Raw genomic sequence first — 19,371 nt, forward strand, 5'->3', positions numbered from 1 at the left:
ATTGCAGTAACATTCGTTATCATCTGAAAGTAAATTAACAAAATTGAATTGGTTCAAACTCAAATCACTTGTTGCACCTTTCTCTGATTCATGCATCTCATTAAAACTGAGTGGGCCCTTATTACATGGTTAACACTGGTGTCGTGTAACAGCGAATTTTGGCTGATTTTTATGAGTTAACTGCCCTGTCAGAGCTAGCAGTGAGCAGAGAAATGTACTGTTTATAACCTACATTCGTGGTAATTATTACTGTAATACTCTCTAATTTAACCAAACACTCCTGATGTACCCAGACTGTTACATGCAATGGTTTAGACGTTTAAAAAAAACATACGGACTGACTTGTTCTCGTTCATTAGATGTTCTTTCCAAAGTTTCCCTAGGTGTCATGTATCACTGCGGACTCACATTTTCTTTCTCAGCCTTTCCTTTACTGTGCATTTTAGTGTCCGAGCAATTTGAAAAAAAAGATGCAGGGAGAGATATTCTGCAATGTAAGGAGGTGCTTCTAATCTCCGGGTCCAAACTGTTTAGTGACATATACTCACATTCTGAACATAATCACTTTAGACATGCTCCATATTAGGTTGCCGAAACTGAATTTAGAAACGCAGATTAGAAATGGTATGTTATTTTGTAATGTGAGAGAGACTTTGAGTAACAGAAAAATAAAGTCATTCATTTTGTTGGCTAATAATATTATTGAAGTTCTTTTTAGCTTTATCTGCTTGTGGTGGAATGTAGGATTAAAGGGAGTTAAGTTCTAATTGAATATTCTAAATATAATCACTTTGGACAAGCTCTGTGTTCAGTTGCCTAAATTGAATTTTGAAATGTTTCATATGAATTACATGTTATTTTGTAGTGCAACAAAGACTTGCAGTATCCAAGGAAGAAAAGTTCAACTGTTTTATTAGCTAGTAATATGTTTGAAGTTTAATTTTAGTTTTATCTGCTTGTAAATGAATGTAGAAATAAAGGGAGCGAACTTGCAGTTGAATTTGTTCTTTTTAAACAAAATACATGCAACTATTATGTGAAACAGACCTGAAGCTACTCAAATTTACTTCCAAAGAAGCTATTCAGCAAAACAAATATCCCAAGATGTGTACGTGTCCATGTTTAAGCAGAATCTCATGTAAATACATGAGCCCATGTGTTCGGGCTGTACAAGCTGAGACCAGGATCCAGTCTGAGCCTCCAGCAGGAAACCAACAGGCGGAAGCTGTAAGCCTGTCCTTTCCGATGGCCATATAAATCCTGGGCACTAGACCGTAATTCAACACTCCTGGGTCGGCTCTATTTAGAAAGATCTTGACAGAACCGCTTCCCACATGTTATCAGAATGATTGTGTCGACAATTTTTCTCAGTTTATTCCTTACTTTCTTATCATGTGAGTGTTTTTTGTTCAAGTCTCTTTTTGTGACTGTCTCAATGTTAGTCTACTGCAGGAATGTAAAAGACTCAGCCATCATTTCATCAGCATTAATGCTCATGGTTTACTTGCTTTCTTTTTTAAAGGTGTCCAGTCGGAGATTGTTTTGACTCAGCCAGAGGCAGAGACTGGCCGTCCCGCAGGCAGTCTGAAACTGACCTGTAAAGCCAGCGGCTTCGATCTTAACAGCAACTGGATGAGCTGGGTCCGACAGGTTCCCGGACAGGGTCTGGAGTGGCTGGTTACCTACTATGATTCATCCAAAAGTTACTATGCACCAGCGATTTATGGTCGATTTACTGCGTCCAAAGACATTTCAAACAACATTTTCGCGTTGGACATGGGGAACCTGAATATCAAAGACACCGCCATCCATTACTGTGCAAGAGTGGGTACAAGCTGGAATGACACTGCAATTATGATCAATACAAAAACCTATTCAGCCTCGATTGTTTGAAACTAGTCAGTGATTACTTCTACAAACCGTCTTAACTTGCAGTGCAGTATTAATTCTGTGGGGTTTAATGCCAGTATCACTATTTAATTTGTAAAAAGTGTTGGGTAATTATTGATACACCAGTTGGGGATTTTGAGAATCGGCTCATGCGTTATTCTGTGTAGTTATAAAACAGTATTAAAATTTATCAAGAATGATCAGAATTCACTAACACAATTATGTGATGAAGATTTATCGTGACTTTATTTTACCTGTGGTTCTGACAATTTAAAATGATGGTAGATTTTTTATTTGTTTTATGCAGAGCTAGTTATTGTGTGACCCAGTCCAGGGAATGTAACACTGTGACTATCTTGAATACTGGGGCCAAGGGACCATGGTGACAGTGACTTCAGGTAAGAACTTTGAACTTTCTTAGCGACTTTTTTAAAACTTTCTATTCATGCGACTAATTTCTGAATTAAATGAAACTCGGATTCTGTGCTGAGTTTGGTTTGGTTCGGATTGATTTTTGTTCACACTGATTACAGACTTCAGTTAAGGCTCAGCAAATAGTTACAATGGTGATGATGGAGTCAGTTGCTCGGTGTATCTTTTTTTTTTGGTCAGATGGGCATTCTGCGTGGCTGGATTACTTGAAACACCTAATTTCTCTTAACCAGTCAGCTATAAATAATGATTAATATCAGTGACATCCTGACTGTGAGTTTCATTATCAACAACAAACGCTAAGAATTCAAAGATGTTCAAGATATTACAAAACATGATTTACCATGCTAAAATACCATTATTTTGTTAATTTTGTTGATGACAAGAAGGTTAGAAACTGTCATAAAATTTTCTTGTGGTGCTATATTTCATTCTGTTGATTAGATTCTGATTTTGTTTTACTTGGTTCTGTTGAAGTGAGTTGATTGGATTTTGGCTTTGTTTTTACTTGGTTTTGTTGAATTGTGTTGATTGGGTTTTGAAATTGTTTTATTTGATTCCGTTGAATTGAATTGATTGGATTCTGATTATGTTTCATTCAAATCTGTTGTTTCGAGTTGATTGGATTCTGATTTTATTTTCCTTGATTCTGTTGAATTGAGTTGATTGAATTCTTATTCAATTTGTGGAATTGATCAGCGTTTTCATGCTTTCTGTAATTGGTGTTTTCTTTCTGGTGAGGAGATTGACTCTCTGGATTACTGTTCATTACCAATATTTGTGAAGTTCTATTGTTTTTCATGAATCATTTCTGCATTTCTTCAACTTATATGACACATTTTTCCCTGCTTGATTGAAAACATTGCATCCATTTGTAATGGTCTGAAAACAACTTAAGGCAGAAACCCGGAAGTTTGAGAAATGGAAAAAAAACCGAGTTTTTAATGCATTGACTTTTTTAAAAACAAACTCTGTTCTAATTGTAAACTAACTGAATGTTGATTTGAGTCGCCTCATTCAAAATAAAATTTGGGACTAAAATCAGAAACTGCAGAATTGATCAGATTATGTAATTGAAACTAACTTAAAATTATAATGTGGTACTATTTGTCCATTCAGTAATTTTGTTTTGACCATGAAGTGATTAATCAATATATGCCTTCAACTACTCTACTGTGCGCTGCACAAGATTGTCATGATCAAGAAGGGTGTGCAGGTTGGAAATAAATTGAACTGTTGCCAGAAACGTTACAGCTTTAAGTGTTAAGTCCCCTCAAAAACAAGGTTGCTGTTATGACTTGTTATTTCTATTCAATTTAATCATTAGTTTGCTTGATTCTGAGCAGCTTTGTTAGACTTCAATTTGTTTTTTTTGTGAGGTTGCATCATGTTTTTTGGTTCTGTTGAAAATGTTTGTAGAGCCAGTTCTGCTGCAAACACAGTGTTGTGATCTGGTGATTGTTCATCTGTTGAGGAAGGACTGTGCTTGGGTAACATTAAACGTGTTATATTTGGGAAACCGTTTCTGGTATCAACATTGTTTTTGCAATATTAACACAGTTGGTGACAGTGAACCGCTCCAGGTTCCTCATTCACTGCAATCAGCATGTGAGTTGAAATTTCATAAAGCCTATTATTAAGTGAAAGGCAAATGGCAAAGGTTTTAGAAATGAAGGGAAAACAGATACCTTCGGGCGCCATTTTTACTTAAAAGTAATTATTAAGAATTAATCTAATACATGGTTTACAATTCAAATTCAGAACTTCACTATCTAGTTCATTCACAAGGTCTGTCTTTAAACAGTTTACAAGTCATAGAGAAATATAAATAGAATTTCAAAAGTCTAATGTTCTAATAGTTCTTGCTCTTGAGCAAAAATGCCATGACAGTGTTATAATTGATCAAGAAACACCTTTCAATTCCGCTGTACACTACATACATATTTTTCTGGCTGGAAAAGATCATTGGCAAAGACCATTAGGAAATTCTGCTCAATTCTATGAAGAACAGATCAGTTTCACTGCTTTGATCAGTTTCACAAGTAACTTGAGTTAATTAATTGTTATGTCCCTGATTAAACTCGATTTGCAGGATAAAAGTAAAATATTAACTGAATTATTTAATCTGCACAGTGCTTTAGGTGTTCCCAATCTGTGCATTTTAAATAAATAGTTACATTTTACAACAAAATATCAACTGAAGAGTCATTCTTTCGGAAACAACTACTATAGTGAATTATGTGACCAAGGTCAAATTTCGAATTAATTAAAATAATCCACTCATGAACTCGCAGGGCAGCATGGTGGCTCAGTTGTTGGCACTGCTGCCTCACAGCATCAGGATCCCAAATTCGATTCCACGATCGGGTGACTGCCTGTGTAGAGTTTGCACATTCTCCCTGTGTCTGCGTGGATTTCCTTCGGGCGCTCTGGTTTCCTACCACAGTCCAAAAGATGGGCAAGTCAGGTGATAGTGCAATTTAGCACAGCCATAGTGTTCAGGGATGTGTAGGTTAGACTGCATTAGTCAGGGGTAAATATAAATTAGGGGGAACGGGTCTGGGTGGGCTACTTACTGTTCAGAGGGTCAGTGTGGAATTGTTGGGCCAAATGGCCTGTTTCCATACTGTAGGAACTTTACTCTTAAAACCATGGGAATACTTGCTGCAAACGCAGAGAATTCATTTTATGTCGATGTGTTCAGACATATGCAGAGTTGACAAATTTGCAGAAGACATGAACTAGAGGATAACGGAGCTCATTGTTTATTCAGACACTGAAAATAGAGTAATATTTATTTTAATTAATATACTTGACCGAATTATTGCAATGTAGCGATCGGAAGGAATCTGCTCACATTTGTTAAGTGTGACAATCATTTAGATTAGATTTCCTGCAGTATGTATCAGGCCATTTGGCCCAACAAGTCCACACCGACTGTCTGAAGAGTAACCCACCCAGACCCATTCTCCTACCCTATATTTACCCCTGACTAATGCACCTAACACTATGGACAATATAGCATGACCAGTTCACCTGACATGCACATCTTTGGATTGTGGGATGAAACCCACACAGACACAGGGGAGATTGTATAAACTCCACACAGGCAGTCACCCGAGGCTGGAACCGAGCCTGGGTACCTGGATCTGTGAGGCAGCAGTGCCCACATTTACTTAGACATCTGTTAAAGCGGGCAACTCCAGACAGAAGCATGTTTTCAATTCATACCTTTTTAAACATTTTCGTTCATTAAAAGCAGTAAACAAGAAAATGACCTTGCCCTAATTCCTTCAACAGAAATGCTTTCCACACTGAAATGCAGTCTTGACTTTATGCAGTGCATGCAAAATCTCCCCAGTTCAAGGAACGTTTTAAGAGTATGTAAAAATAATTTAGAGAATAATCCATTGCCTTCGGATCTGTGCTTTAATTGGCGATATTTCCCACCTCACTCATTTTGTTAAATACAATGACTTATTAAGTTTATTAACTCAGTGGTTATTTATGTTCATTGTGAACACATTCTCGTGCACATTAATCCTCTGGTTAGTTCCTCTGATGAATGTTCAAGTACAGTGAATATATTTGACGTGAGGAGTTGAACAATGTATCCTCTAGGATTAAGTCTGTTGTACAGTTTGTTTCAGTACTATCTCTGACTAACTTGTCAACGGTCCTGACCATTTGTAAATTGTCCAGTTTGGATACCTGAATCTCACAGTTCAATTTCATCTCGCGCTTCAAAACCATTTTTATCGGCCAGAAATACAATATTCGATTAGTTGCCTCAGAATTGAGAGCCCTGACGAAGTTGTTCCAATCAGAACAAACGCTTCAGGAACAAAAGGCAGATAGCAAAAGTTTTGAAATTGGTTGTTGGGAACAAGAGATATTTGATTGAGCGAGGCAGATGGAAATATGCTGTATATTTTCATTGTGCCTCAATTGTGCAGGACATGTTTCGTGGCACAATGTAGAATCAGAATTATTTTGCATCTTATTTTTTGAAAACCTATCATCAGCTTTTTATGTCACTGGCAACGGTCATATTACACTTCAAAACATTTTAATCTTTTTCAGACTAAGTAGACCATCTGGTGCAGTAACATTCTGGGGAAGGGGAAGGGAGTTCTAGGGTGAAATCTAATGACAGTGAATTGATGGCAATGCAATTCCTAGTTTTATTCCTCTGTAGTTCCCATAGAGTTTGAGCAATTCAGACATGCTGTCAAAGTATTCTTGGATAAATGTTGAAATGTTACTTTCATTGTACAACCATTCTGGAACAATCCCTGATTGTTGGAAGGTGTTAATAACTAACATGGTTTATGTACTGTCAAAACAGGTGGGCTGTGTTCTCTGTGATAGTGTCGAGCTCATTGTCTTCTGGTCTGTTGTGATGTTGTAGTAGTGTATCTGATTCGGTGCCAGGAGGCCTGTGTTCACTTACAACCCGTTAGAGAAGTATGTAACACCATCTCTTATCAGGTTACTTCAGTGCAAGAAAGCAGGTTGAGATGTTTGAGTGTTTTTTGGAATTCCACTCACAGGGGCCAGTGAAATCTATTCAATAGCTGTCCTGACTTGTGTCTCTTAGATATTAAACAGAATTTTGGTGGTTAGCAGCTTTTTCCAGATCAATATTTGTTCACAAGCTTTTGGGCATCGCTAGATGTGGTTAATGGAGTAAGTGCTCAAAGAAATCCCAGCTTATGATTTGCTGTTCTAACAATATCATTTATAACTAATCCAGAATGAACCATTTTCGAAGCATATTTGATGAGATGATGCTTCGGCTGTTTTACTTTATATTAAACCAGTGCTGTCGCTGAATTTGATTGTTCAGTACGGGTGGGAGTTCCGCTGAATCCAACACTTGCAGCAGATGGAGATAGCTTTTCAGTTGGTCTTCAATTGCTGTCTCAGACCATCCAGTACCTCTGCTAAGAATCCTTTTTCCAACAGGAGTCAAGCCAACGGAATCACTGTTTATCTCAACAGGTGTGAGCTCTTGTGCCAAAAACATGAAAATAATTTGCTGAAGAGGGGGTCTCTGGATGCGAAAGGTTAACCTTGCCTTCTCTCCACAGGAGCTGCGAGACCTGCTGAGATTCTTCAGAAATGTCTGTCTTTTATTTTGAATTGCTAGCATTTAAAGTTTGTTGTTTCATTGAAAAAAGTTCTGTTCGATTAAACACGTTCTTCAGAGAAAAGATGCATTTGAACAAATTGTGAATGTTCAGAGATATTAAATATCAGAGAATCATTGAATGTGAGCGCCCTGATCTCAAGCTGTAGTTTCACAAGAAACTATTATGAAGTAACAACACACTCCAGAGCGCAGTGGCTGCTGTAATTGGGTGGAAGTTATTTTGATCACTCAAATAGAGAATGTCAATTATCTCGTTCCAAATAATCAACTGACGATTTTTTTTAAAGCATGTGTGAAACAATTAATTTGTTGAAACATTTTAATAAAAAGTGTTCACCGCCAGTGCTAGCTTAATGAATGACACAATGATAGGAAGGTAGGAGCAAGAGGAGGGCACTCAGCCCCTCGAGCTGTTCCACCACTTACTTAGATCATGTAGCATCTGTGAGCTAAATCGGCAGGTCTCCCTTTGGGTAAATCTCTTTAACACCTTTGATTAACAAGCAAAAACTATCCCAGATTTACTGATTCGACTGCTCATAACAAAGGGAGACACCATTTCTGAAAGACATTCCTGTGAGTACTGTGACACAATGAGGCTGGAATTAATTGCTCATGAAAGTAAGCTTTAAATCTCTGACAATTTCCAATTGAAACATCCCAATCATCATATTTCATTAATTTAACACTATACTTCCCTGGAATAAAGAAATATAATGTGCGATTGCCTTGCTAAAAATGAGGGATGCTTGATTCCTATTATATGATTAAGAAATAGCTCAGTTCGTTAAGTGACAACACAGTCAAATCACACAAAAGGAAACCATGTCATCTTGTGTAGACTCACAAGTGCCTCAAATAATTGACAATTCTTCCAGTGGTTGTTTGAATCTCTAGACCGGTGTGGGAGTGTCAGACTTTTTATATTGCCTTGAGAAACCAGTTGTCATCAGTCTATTTGAATTGCTGAAGTTGGAGTGGTATTAGCACATTCACAGCGCTGGTAGGAAGTTAGTCCCATGGCTGTGACTGAGGAAGAGGAAACGGGCAGGGAAATAGTTGAGTGTCAAGTTGAAGTCTGATTTGGAGGAAAGCTTTCAGGAGAAGCATTTACATACATGTGCACCCTTATCCTCAAAGATAACAGTTTTGGAACATGCTGCCAAAGGGACATGACAGCATGCAAAATGGAAGCTGAAGAAGGCCGCTCAGTCCCTCTAGAATGCTATTCCATTCATGGGATCATCATTAATCTTGCTGCTCACCAATCTTCACAACACTCGATAACATTGAATCTGATTGTTTACTATTCAGCAAAAGAATGATGAACCTTTGGAATTCTCCACCACAGAAATTGATTGAGGACAAAACATTAAATAATTTCAATCAGGAGATAGATTCCTTCAATCCTGAAAAAAATGCTACAGATATGTGGGAGAAAGGCAAACAGGCTATAATATTGATTGATAGCCATGAAAACATTGAATGGGACATGGTTTGTAAGTTTGCACGTAACACCAAAATTGGTGGTATAATTGGCAGTGAAAGTCGTCTAAACGTACAATGAGATCTTGATCAGCTGGGCCAATGGGCTGAGGAGTGGCAGATGGAGTTTAATTTAAATGAATACGACATATTACTTTTTGAGAAGACAAATCATGTCAAAACTTACAGAGTTAATGGTAGGGCACAGGGTAGTGATGTTGAACACTGAGGACCCTGAGGGTTTAAACTCATAGATTCTTGAAAGCGTTGTCTCAAGCACCTGGTGTGTTGAAGGTGTTTGGCACGTGTACCTTCATTGGTCAGCGCACTGAGGGCAGGAGTTAGGGCTTCATGTTGGAACTGTCCAAAATATTGGAATGAACTGCCAGAGGAAGTGGTAAATGCAGAGATAGGTCCAACATTTAGAAGACATTTGAACAGCTACAGGAACTGGATCGTATGGATGGATATAGGCCAAAGGCAGGCAAATGGAATTAGTTTAATTTGGGAACTCTGGTCAGCATGGATGAGCTGGACCAAAGGAACTGTTTCTGTGCTGTACGACTTTATGACTCTCTGACTTTATGTTGGAGTAGGCTCAAAGTTGGAAGGTGGTGAGCAAGTGAGGGGCTAGATTGGGCATGTGGGAGAGTTTGGGCTGGTCGGCTGTGAGGTGTTGACTGGCTGCTGGGTAACCTTGCATGCACTCTGTCTGGCAAGGTGGCATCAAGGTAAATGGTAATGGTCACAGGATAATTTGTTCGAATTGTGTTTGGTAGGTGAGGGGTAGTTTAAGCTGAAATGCAGGACGTCTGTCTTTATGGAGAGATGGGCATGATTCCAGGCTGGTTAGTGTAGAGGTGGGCAGAGTGCCAGGATGTTTCGGGGGTGGAAGGTCACTGTAATGAAGTGACAGGTGGATGTGTTGTCAAAATGCAAAACTCGGAGTCTGGCAAAATGGTAGGTTGTAAAACACAGATGCGAAAAGAGCTAGGATGCAATGTGCACAGGTTGACTTGGGTAAGATGTAAGGTCAGTGATCAAGGGCTGAGGTCATGTCTTGGGTAGTGGGCTTTTGTCAGAGGTTGTGAAAATGATGGTGCCAGGTCCAGTCAGGGCCAGATTCACCATGGGCCAGGTGCAGGGCGGCAGGAGTGTAAATGAGTGAAAGGAATTGAGATCATATGTCCATCTGGAATATAGAATATAGAACATTACAGTGCGGTACAGGCCCTTCAGCCCTCAATGTTGCACTGACCTGTGGAACCAATCTGAAGCCCATCTATCCTACACTATTCCATTTTCTTCCATATGTTTATCCAATGACCTTTTAAATGCCCTTAAAGTTGGCGAGTGTACTATTGTTGCAGGCAGTGCGTTCCATGGCCCTACTACTCTCTGAATAAAGAAACAACCTCTGACATCTATCATCTATGTCCTCTCCTGCTAGCCATCACTATTCAAGGAAAAAGATTTTCACTGTCCACCCTCTGTTTATCTTTTATGTCTCAATTAAGTCACCTCTCAACCTTCTTCTCTCAAACAAAAACAGTCTCAAGACCCTCATCCTTTCCTCATTAAACCTTCCCGCCATACCAAACAACATCCTGGTAAACCTCTTCTGAACTCTTCCAAAGCTTCCACATTCTCTCTATAATGTGGTGACCAGAACAGTGCACAATACTCCCAAGTATGGCCACACCAGAGTTTTGTACAGCTGCAGCCTAACCTCGTGGTTCTGAAATTCAGTCCCTCTATCGATGAAAGCCAACACAAAGTATGCCTTCTTAACAACTGTATCAAACTGGCTGGCAACTTTTAGGGATCTATGTACTTGGACACCGAGATCTCTCTGCTCAGCTACACTACCAATATGGATTGCCTTGGATGTGTTTCGTGTGATAGGGGTTGTGTGTTCCGGACATGAATAGGTGTATAGCAGGGTAGGGTTTGTCAATGTGAGTGGAAATTTAGATCTAGACAGAGTAAGTGCAGTGGTTAGTCTGAAAAATGAGGTTTGGTGGTGAACTGTGTGTCAGTTTGATAGTTATTAAAGTTAAAGATTACTAGTTCATTTCTCAAATCATATTTACGTAAATACTCAGCTGTAACACTCCAAAGCCTCTGAACCTGAATGGTCCTCCATTTTTCAGAGGCCTCCAGAATTCAGATAATTGTAAATTAGATGTTTCAACTTCCAGATAATTGGCATGAGTTCAGCCGTGACAGCCCTCCTCCTAGTCCCAGTGCTCAGCTACTGCCTGTGCTGCTGCTGCAGTGACCTTCCTCCCAGAGAGAACATTCTGCCTTGCATTGATAAGTGAGGAAGGCTCACTGGACCTGATTTCCAAGTATGGGGACAGCAAACACGATGGGACACAACTTTAAAGTGAGGGGAGATATGTATAAGACAGATGTCAGAGGTAGTTTATTTAGTCATTGAGTAGTAAGGTTATGGAATGCTTTGCCTGTAACGGTAGTAGATTCGCCAAGATTAAGTGCATTTAAGTCGTCATTGGACAGGCATATGGACGTACATGGAATAGTGTAGGTGGGATGGGCTTCAGATTAGTATGACAGGGCAGTGCAACATCGAGGACCGAAGGGCCTGTACTGCGCTATAATGTTCTATGTTCTATGATTCACTCTGATTTCTCTCCGGGGTTACTGTCAGCGGTTGGGTTTTTCCAGCACCACGGTACCTAATGGGGCAGCACATTGGTTCCGTGGTTAGCGCTGCTGCCTCACAGTGCTTGGGACTCGGGTTCCATTCCAGCGTCGGGTGACTGTCTGTGTGGAGTTGGCACTTTCTCCCCATGTCTGTGTGCATTTCCTCCCACAGTCCAAAGATGTGCAAGCTGGGGGAATTGCAAATGTTGTGTTCAGTGATTGGGAGGTTAGGTGCATTAGTCAGGGTTAACTGTAGCATAATAGGGTAGGGGAATAGGTCTGGATGGGTTACTTTTAAGAGGGTGGGTGTGGACTTGTTGGGCCAAATGGCCTGTTTGCACACACTGTAGAATTTTGATGAATCTGCATTTCCTTGGTTTGTATTTTGTGAAACTTCTTTGCTCTTCACAGCAATCCAGTGAAAGTGTCAGTTGGTGAGATCTTCAAACAGTTACTGCGGTGGGATCAGGATGCTCTTCTTCCGAAATTATATGGTAATGGTCAAGGTCAAGGGCATGTTTCTAAAGAGGGAACCAATGATCATGATCAGCAACCGGTAGGAAACAAAAATAAACTTCAGTTGTGCTGTAGACTCAGTGGGAGCATACTGGCAAACGTTTACAGCTGAGGATACATTTGAGTAACTGATAAGGTCAAATGAACAGAAACTAACTTGCTCAATTGGTCATTCTATTGTAGAGACACCATCTCCCCCCACGCTTTATGGCCTGGTCTCCTCCTGTCAGGAGCACGACACCGGTTCTGCGACCTTTGGTTGTTTGGCGATGGACTATTCCCCTGACGTCACCAAGGTAACCTGGAAGAAAGGTGGGGAGTTAATCACGACTGGATTGAAGACTTACCCATCAGTGAGAAACAAGAAGGGAACCTACACCCTGAGCAGCCAGTTAACTCTGCCCGCGTCAGCGGCAGATTGCCCCAGCAAAATCTACTGTGAGGTTCAGCACAGCGGGTCACACAAGAGCAAAGAAATGCCATGTCCAGGTACGTGTTGTGGGAACTGAGATAAACAGAGCATCTGGGATTAATATGAAGAAGGCATTATTTATAACCGTTTTCACAGAATCACCTTATACAGCACAGGAACAAGGCCCTTTGATCCATCCAGTTCACCCCTATCAATAACAGCCACCTAACTAACAATGCCCTGAGGCATTGATCTCTCCATCAAGGGGAAAAGTTTCATCCAGTTTACCCTGTCTATGCCTAAAATAATTCTAGACATCATGATAATCGTCTCCCTAATTCTCCTCTGCTCCAAGGAAAACCCCTGTGAATCTAAACTAGTTTCATAACTAAAACCCTCCAACTCAGGCAAGATCCTGGCAAATCTCATCAATACGACCTTCAGTGTAATCACATTCCTTCGATAACATGCACACAACGCTTCAGTATGGCCTAACCCGTGCTCTATTAACTTCCAGTATCATCTCCCTACTCCTCATTGTAAATGTCGAGGCTAATAAAAGCAAATATCCTCCCACTTTCTTAGCCTCTTTATCTACACGACACAGTACTATAGGGGATCGGTGGGTACATTCACCAAAGATCCTCAGGCCTTTCCAGGGTTCCACTATTCAAAACATCATACCTCACAGATTCTTCTGCCGAATTACCTCACCTTACATTTATCCAGAATAATTTCCATTTGCAACTTCTCTTCACATACAACCAACCCTGTATATCCTCCTGCAATCTAAAGCCATTATGCTCATTACTTACCAACATGACAGTTTTCATTTCATCTGTGGATTCACTGGTTAATCCTCCTAAATTTGAGTCTCAGTCATTGGTATGTAAGAGAAATAGCAAGGAAATCAACACCAATCCCGACAGAACAGAAGGAGACATAGATTTCTATTCACGCAGACACCCGATGACTATTATCCCCTGCTCCCACCACTCAGCCAGTTCTCGATCCAATCTGTCAAATTAACTCAGATCCCATTGGCTCTGATTATTGCTATCATCTGGACGTCGAGTTATCTCTCTGAAACCTACTATCAAATTGTTACACATGACTTCCTCTCAATAAAGCCCTGCTGAAAATTGATGATTTATCTTCCAAATGAAGACTAATTTCACTTCTCAATAGTTTCCCTACCACTGAGACTAGCTTGACAGATCTGTGTTTTCATTATTTGTCCCTTCCTTCGTCCTGCATGACAGTGCAACGTTGGCTGATCTACACCCACTTGGCACAACTGCTGTGACCAGACAGGAATTCTAAATTATTGTCAGTGACCCAACTATTTCATCCTTTGCATCGCTCAGCCGCTTGGTATACTTTTCATCTGCCCTGGAAATATAACCACTTTTCATTCAACAAGACAACACAGAACATCACATCATGTGTCCTAATTTCTGAAAACTACATCACAACACCCCTCCATGATTTCTGTCCCCACATTGTCCCTCTTACTAGTGATCACTGACACAACACATTCGTTTTGACCGCAACCTAATCCTCCGGCTCCACTCCAATAATACACTTAATGAGCATTACTGTTTCCCGAATAATTCTTTTATTATGAATGAGCCTGTAACTTTAAAAAATATTTTCCTTTATTTTGACTGCTATTATTTTCTCATGGTCCCTTTTGCTCTTCTAATTCACATGTCTTTCAAACTCCCCCTTGCACGTTCTGTACTCCATACTAATTCCTATTGTTTTGAGATTTCAGTATAGACAGGAAGCCTCACTTGTTTCTCTTTATCTCACCCTCCATGCCCTTGGTGTCCAGAGCCCACTGCATTCTTGGTCCCACGTAGTGGCTTCCTGGGAAATGTCCTCCCTGTGATTTTCCTAACTCTTTCTTAAATGTGTCAAACTGCTCTGACTCAGATTTACCAATAAGTGTCAGATTGCAGTCCACTCTGGTCAAGTCATTACCTGGTCTTACTAAAATTGTCCTTCCCCTTTTCAGAACATTGAGCCAATTTCTATTCTTTTGCAGCACAATCTGAAATCCAACTGATTTACGATCACTGTCTGCAAAGTGCTCCACCATTGAGGTTTTACCCACTGAGTCGACTTCATTCCCTAAAGTTAAGTCCATGTTCACCCCTTTCTTGCAAGGTCTGGATTAAAATTCTCAGTATTAAACACATACTTTGTTAAAATATTCTCCTGGCGGCATTTTCAGAATTCTGCTCCCTCTAAATTTTTGACAAAATGAATATCCAAGCCTATGCACAGGAAGGTAATAACGTCTTTTCTCATTCCCCTAGTTAATTTACATTTCTTTGAAATTTGCCCATGTATCTGCACTTGGTCTTTTGGACATATAGTAAGGTCTATCGTGCTCTCGCAGTAGTTATGTTTGCTGTATTTTGGTTTTGAAGAACTGTCCATTTGCCTTTGTTCGAGGAGGTCTCCATGATTTCATTTCTCTTTACAGCCTAAAATACTCTTGTCAGAATTGTGACAGAAGCAACATTCTGTACCGCACACCCCCAGCCCTCATCCTTTTCCATCTTTCCCTGTCTCGCCTGAAGGCACTAAATCCTGGAATATTGAATAGCCCCCTCCTGCCCCGCTCTCAATATGTCTCCGTGATAGCAACCGCATAATTTCCTCATTTATGCCGGTAATTCATCTGCCTTGTTCATCAGACTCTGTCATTAAAACGAATACCATCCAACATTGCTATCTCCCTTCTGATGTTACCGGCCTATAGTTTCTATGCCTCCTTGACTCCCTTGCTGTGTCCTATAATTTTAGTCTTTCACATTGTCCTGCTGATCTTTCTGTGTGGATCCCAGCTTCTCCAGCACTCTGCACAATTATGATTCTTGTATCCATTAACCACAAGAAACAGTGATATATGAGAACTGATTGCATTTGTTATGAAATTCGTCAGATAATTTATGCGATGTGTTTCCTAAAGACCTAGGTATTCTACAACCAACTCTTCTCCTAACTGTGAGCTCCAGTGAAGAAATCGCAAGCAGCAAGTTTGCAACCGTCGTCTGTTCAATCATCGATTTCCATCCGAAGTCAATCTCCGTGAGTTGGTTGAAAAATGGCCGACCCTTGGATTCTGGCTTCTTCACGTCTCCCGTGTGTGAGGCAAATGGAAACTTCTCGGTGATGAGTCGGCTGATGGTCCCTTATGGTGAACGGTTCAACAGCGCAGTCTATACCTGCCAGGTCACTCATGGAGAGAATATTCAAAGTAAAAACATCACCGCACTCCAGGGTAAGAGACACACACTGAGAGAGCTACAAATCATTCTAAACTCTGATGTGAATCAAACACACTAATTGATCAGGCATAGTAAATAGCACAGTACAGCTTCTCATGTCCCAACATGCCACGGATCTCATTTCAGTTTGAGTGTTACATTAGCATCGCTCATGACTCGACATTTTGGCAAGTCAGAAAAGCATGTTTCCTCACTGTCGAAGATAGATATATAGACAGAGAGCTTTGTTAAATAGTTTGTTGCCTGACCATGCTGGGAGAGGCATTCAGAGTGCTGAATCCTTGCCTGGAAGCCGCTTCAAGGATAAGTTTGGGGTGGAGGGGGGATATTGGAGAGATATCTGATTGAAACATAGAAAATACTGAGAGACTGAGGTCGAGTGACCGTGGAATAGATGTTTTGACTGGTAGGCCAGACTAGGACCCAAGGGCACAGTCTCAGGGTCAAAGGGGCACCGTTTAGAACTGAGATGTGAGGAGAAATGTCTTCAGCCAGAGGCTGATGAGGCTGTGGAACTTGTTGCTGCAGAGGGCTGTGGAGGCCAGGCCATTGTGTGTATTCAAGCCAGAGATAGATCGGCTCTTGTTTAGTATGGGGAGAAGACAGTAGATTGGCTTTAGCCCGAAACATCGATTTTCCTGCTCGACGGATCCTGCCTGACCTGCTGTGCTTTTCCAGCATCATTCTGATCTAAACTCTGGAATGGCCGAACAGCTTTATTCTGATCCTCTATCTTATGATGTTGTGGTCTCAAAATGACGTGGTTAAAATATGCAGTGACCCTTACTTGAAAATAAATCAAAAAGCGTTCAATGCTTCATTCCCTGCTCCGGAATGACCTGTTGGCCTTGGACATTGTACGACATCGATTTTTATCTGGTGTCTTTCACTTCATTTATGGGATCAGACCTCAGACCAAGTGAGTATCACATGTGATGAACTGGGATGAAAGTGATCTCACTGAGCTTCTTTAAGATGCTCTCTGTAATTATTGGATGCGGCAGGAGAATAAATTCTGGTAAGAATGCTACAATAGGGATGAATGAAGTAGGAATTCGAGACAGGCTGATTTAGCCTGATTTGGGATGGCGATGTTTACACAGTGAGTAGTGGATGTCTATAAAATTACTGTACATTTCCATCGCGTTTGTAGATTAATTTAAGACGCTTTTGTTTGTTTTCATTTCTCCCCTGCTCTATGAGGAAATTAAAAAATGCGGCTTGCTAAATAAAGTGAAAGTACAGACCAGTCATGAACTAACTGAATGGAGGGAAAGACTTAAGGAGATGGGTGTCCTTCTCGATATCCAATGCTGTACTCAATGTCTTGTTTTCAGATCTACTCCAAACACAGCTCACGAGGAACAATGACATAAACTAGAGAATGACATCACAACAATAACGCAAAGTATTTTTGATCACTTTAAATATAATGAACAGAATTTCCATGGCTGTCACCGATCATGTAACACTTTAGAACTCTGCAAAGAGAATAATTATTATTTATTATAATTTGCCCAAAATTTGGGATGTGATTTGGCAGTCAGCATGACCAACAGCATTTGCACCTAAGGGTTATGAACATGGAAATGAACTCGTTATATTGAGATTACTCTTGTCACAAGTATCAATAGATGGTCGAAAGTGAGAGACAAACTCCGAAAGAAAGGTAATTCCATGGGTTACATGATGGTATCTTCGATGATTTTATTTTTTTCACAGGTTTCACTTGTTACAAAGCCAGTGTTCTTTAGGAATAATTACACAGGGCATGTCCTAGGTAATCACAAATGCTTTCACAAATCAAAATACATCAACAACAGTAAGCATCGTTTCTGCAATAGTTGGAGTTGCCATTTTGAAGGTGGTGTCTTCACCCTGTGAAGAAGTAATCTAAAGATTGGGTGCTTTTATCATAAAGGGGCATTTTTCATTGACTTTGATTTTTGTTTCATAGAAGATACCGAGTGCCACCCTAACACCGTTAAAATCCTCCCACCGCCAGTAGAACAAGTCTTACTGGAGGCGACGGTGACGTTAACCTGCGTTGTGTCCAATCTTCCTTCTGGAGTCAGCGTGACCTGGAAACAAGAAAAGAAGCCTCTGAAATCAGAGATTGCTGACCAGCCTGGACAGAATCCCGACAGCGTGATCAGCAAATTAGACATTTCTACTGAAGCCTGGCTGAGTGGTGTTACGTTTGAATGTGTGGTGTACCATCAGAATCTACCGACTCCGCTGAGAGACTCCATCCACAAGGAGAAAGGTGAGCGGTGAGATTAAAGCACAAAGGATCCCATGTGTAATCCAGATCCAGTTATATCAATGTCAGGCTTTGATTGGTAATGAACAAACACCATTGGGAGTATTAATGATGCATCTGAAGGCAGGATAGTTAGGTAGCTGATTAAGAAAAAGATGGACCAAAGGATATTGTATTCTGATTCAGTCAGATAAAGTGGGAAGAAGCCTGGGTTTTGACGTCACCATCAGCAATGACAGTTGGACAGAATGTCCTTGTTGTGGGCTGGAAACATGGAGGCAACTTTCACATTAAACTTTACTTTTTTTAACTGAACAGAATGTGTACCATTCTGCTCCTTTAGTAAACGGAAGTGAATAAATCCCAAATTAAACATGGCGTATTTTAATATTTAGTGAAATTGTGATATTGATTCAGGATTTTTTGGTTGATTTATATTTGTCTCAAATATTTTGCAGTGATTATTCCGCTGGAGCCATCAGTGTCGGTCCTCCTGCCACCAACAGAAGAAATCTCCGCTCAGAGGTTTCTCTCTCTCACCTGTTTAGTGAGAGGTTTCTCCCCCCGAGAGATCTTCGTCAAGTGGACAAACAATGACAAGCCGGTGAATCCCAGTTACTACAAGAACACCGAGGTGATGGCGGAGAGTGACAACATCTCCTTCTTCATGTACAGCCTGTTATCCATTACAGCGGAGGAGTGGGCCAGCGGTGCTTCTTACTCCTGTGTGGTGGGACATGAAGCGATTCCGTTGAAGATCATCAACAGAACAGTCGATAAATCCAGCGGTAAACCGAGTTTCGTAAACATTTCACTTGCACTGATGGACACTGTTAATTCATGTCAATAAAAATCTCAAAGTTGCATTTAATAATTCAACAAAAGTAATAAAGTTTTTTTCCTCCAGTTGTGAGTTAAATACTGAATTAGTTGTTTCTCACTCTGACTTACATTACATCTGTGTAGTTAAAGTGGATTATTAACAGGTCTAGGACGAGTGTCTTGTGCAGTTAATGCTCTCTGCTCAGACACACCCTGTGTCAGAGACAGAGTAAAGCTCACTCGTTGCAGGATTCCGCCAAGTACCTTATCCATCCTAAATCCCTCTGTGACAAAATCGGACAATGTCCATTTTATGTCAAGAGTAGAGCTCAAGTTTTGAACTTGGTGTTCTTGATTCCCCCGATTGGACATTTTTACAAATTTCATGTAAGTTTTAAACTGACACATTGCACCAATTGGAAAT

At 40.4% G+C, this 19,371-nt stretch overlaps 1 pseudogene; it reads left to right on the plus strand.

Moving 5' to 3' along the window:
- Nucleotides 1-1,296: 1,296 nt before the first annotated feature.
- LOC140470937 (Ig heavy chain C region-like) lies at nt 1,297-18,999 on the plus strand (annotated as a pseudogene).
- The last annotated feature ends 372 nt before the right edge of the window (nt 19,000-19,371 follow it).

This window comes from Chiloscyllium punctatum, chromosome 52 (genome assembly GCF_047496795.1).
Source record: "Chiloscyllium punctatum isolate Juve2018m chromosome 52, sChiPun1.3, whole genome shotgun sequence".
Lineage (NCBI taxonomy): Eukaryota > Metazoa > Chordata > Chondrichthyes > Orectolobiformes > Hemiscylliidae > Chiloscyllium > Chiloscyllium punctatum.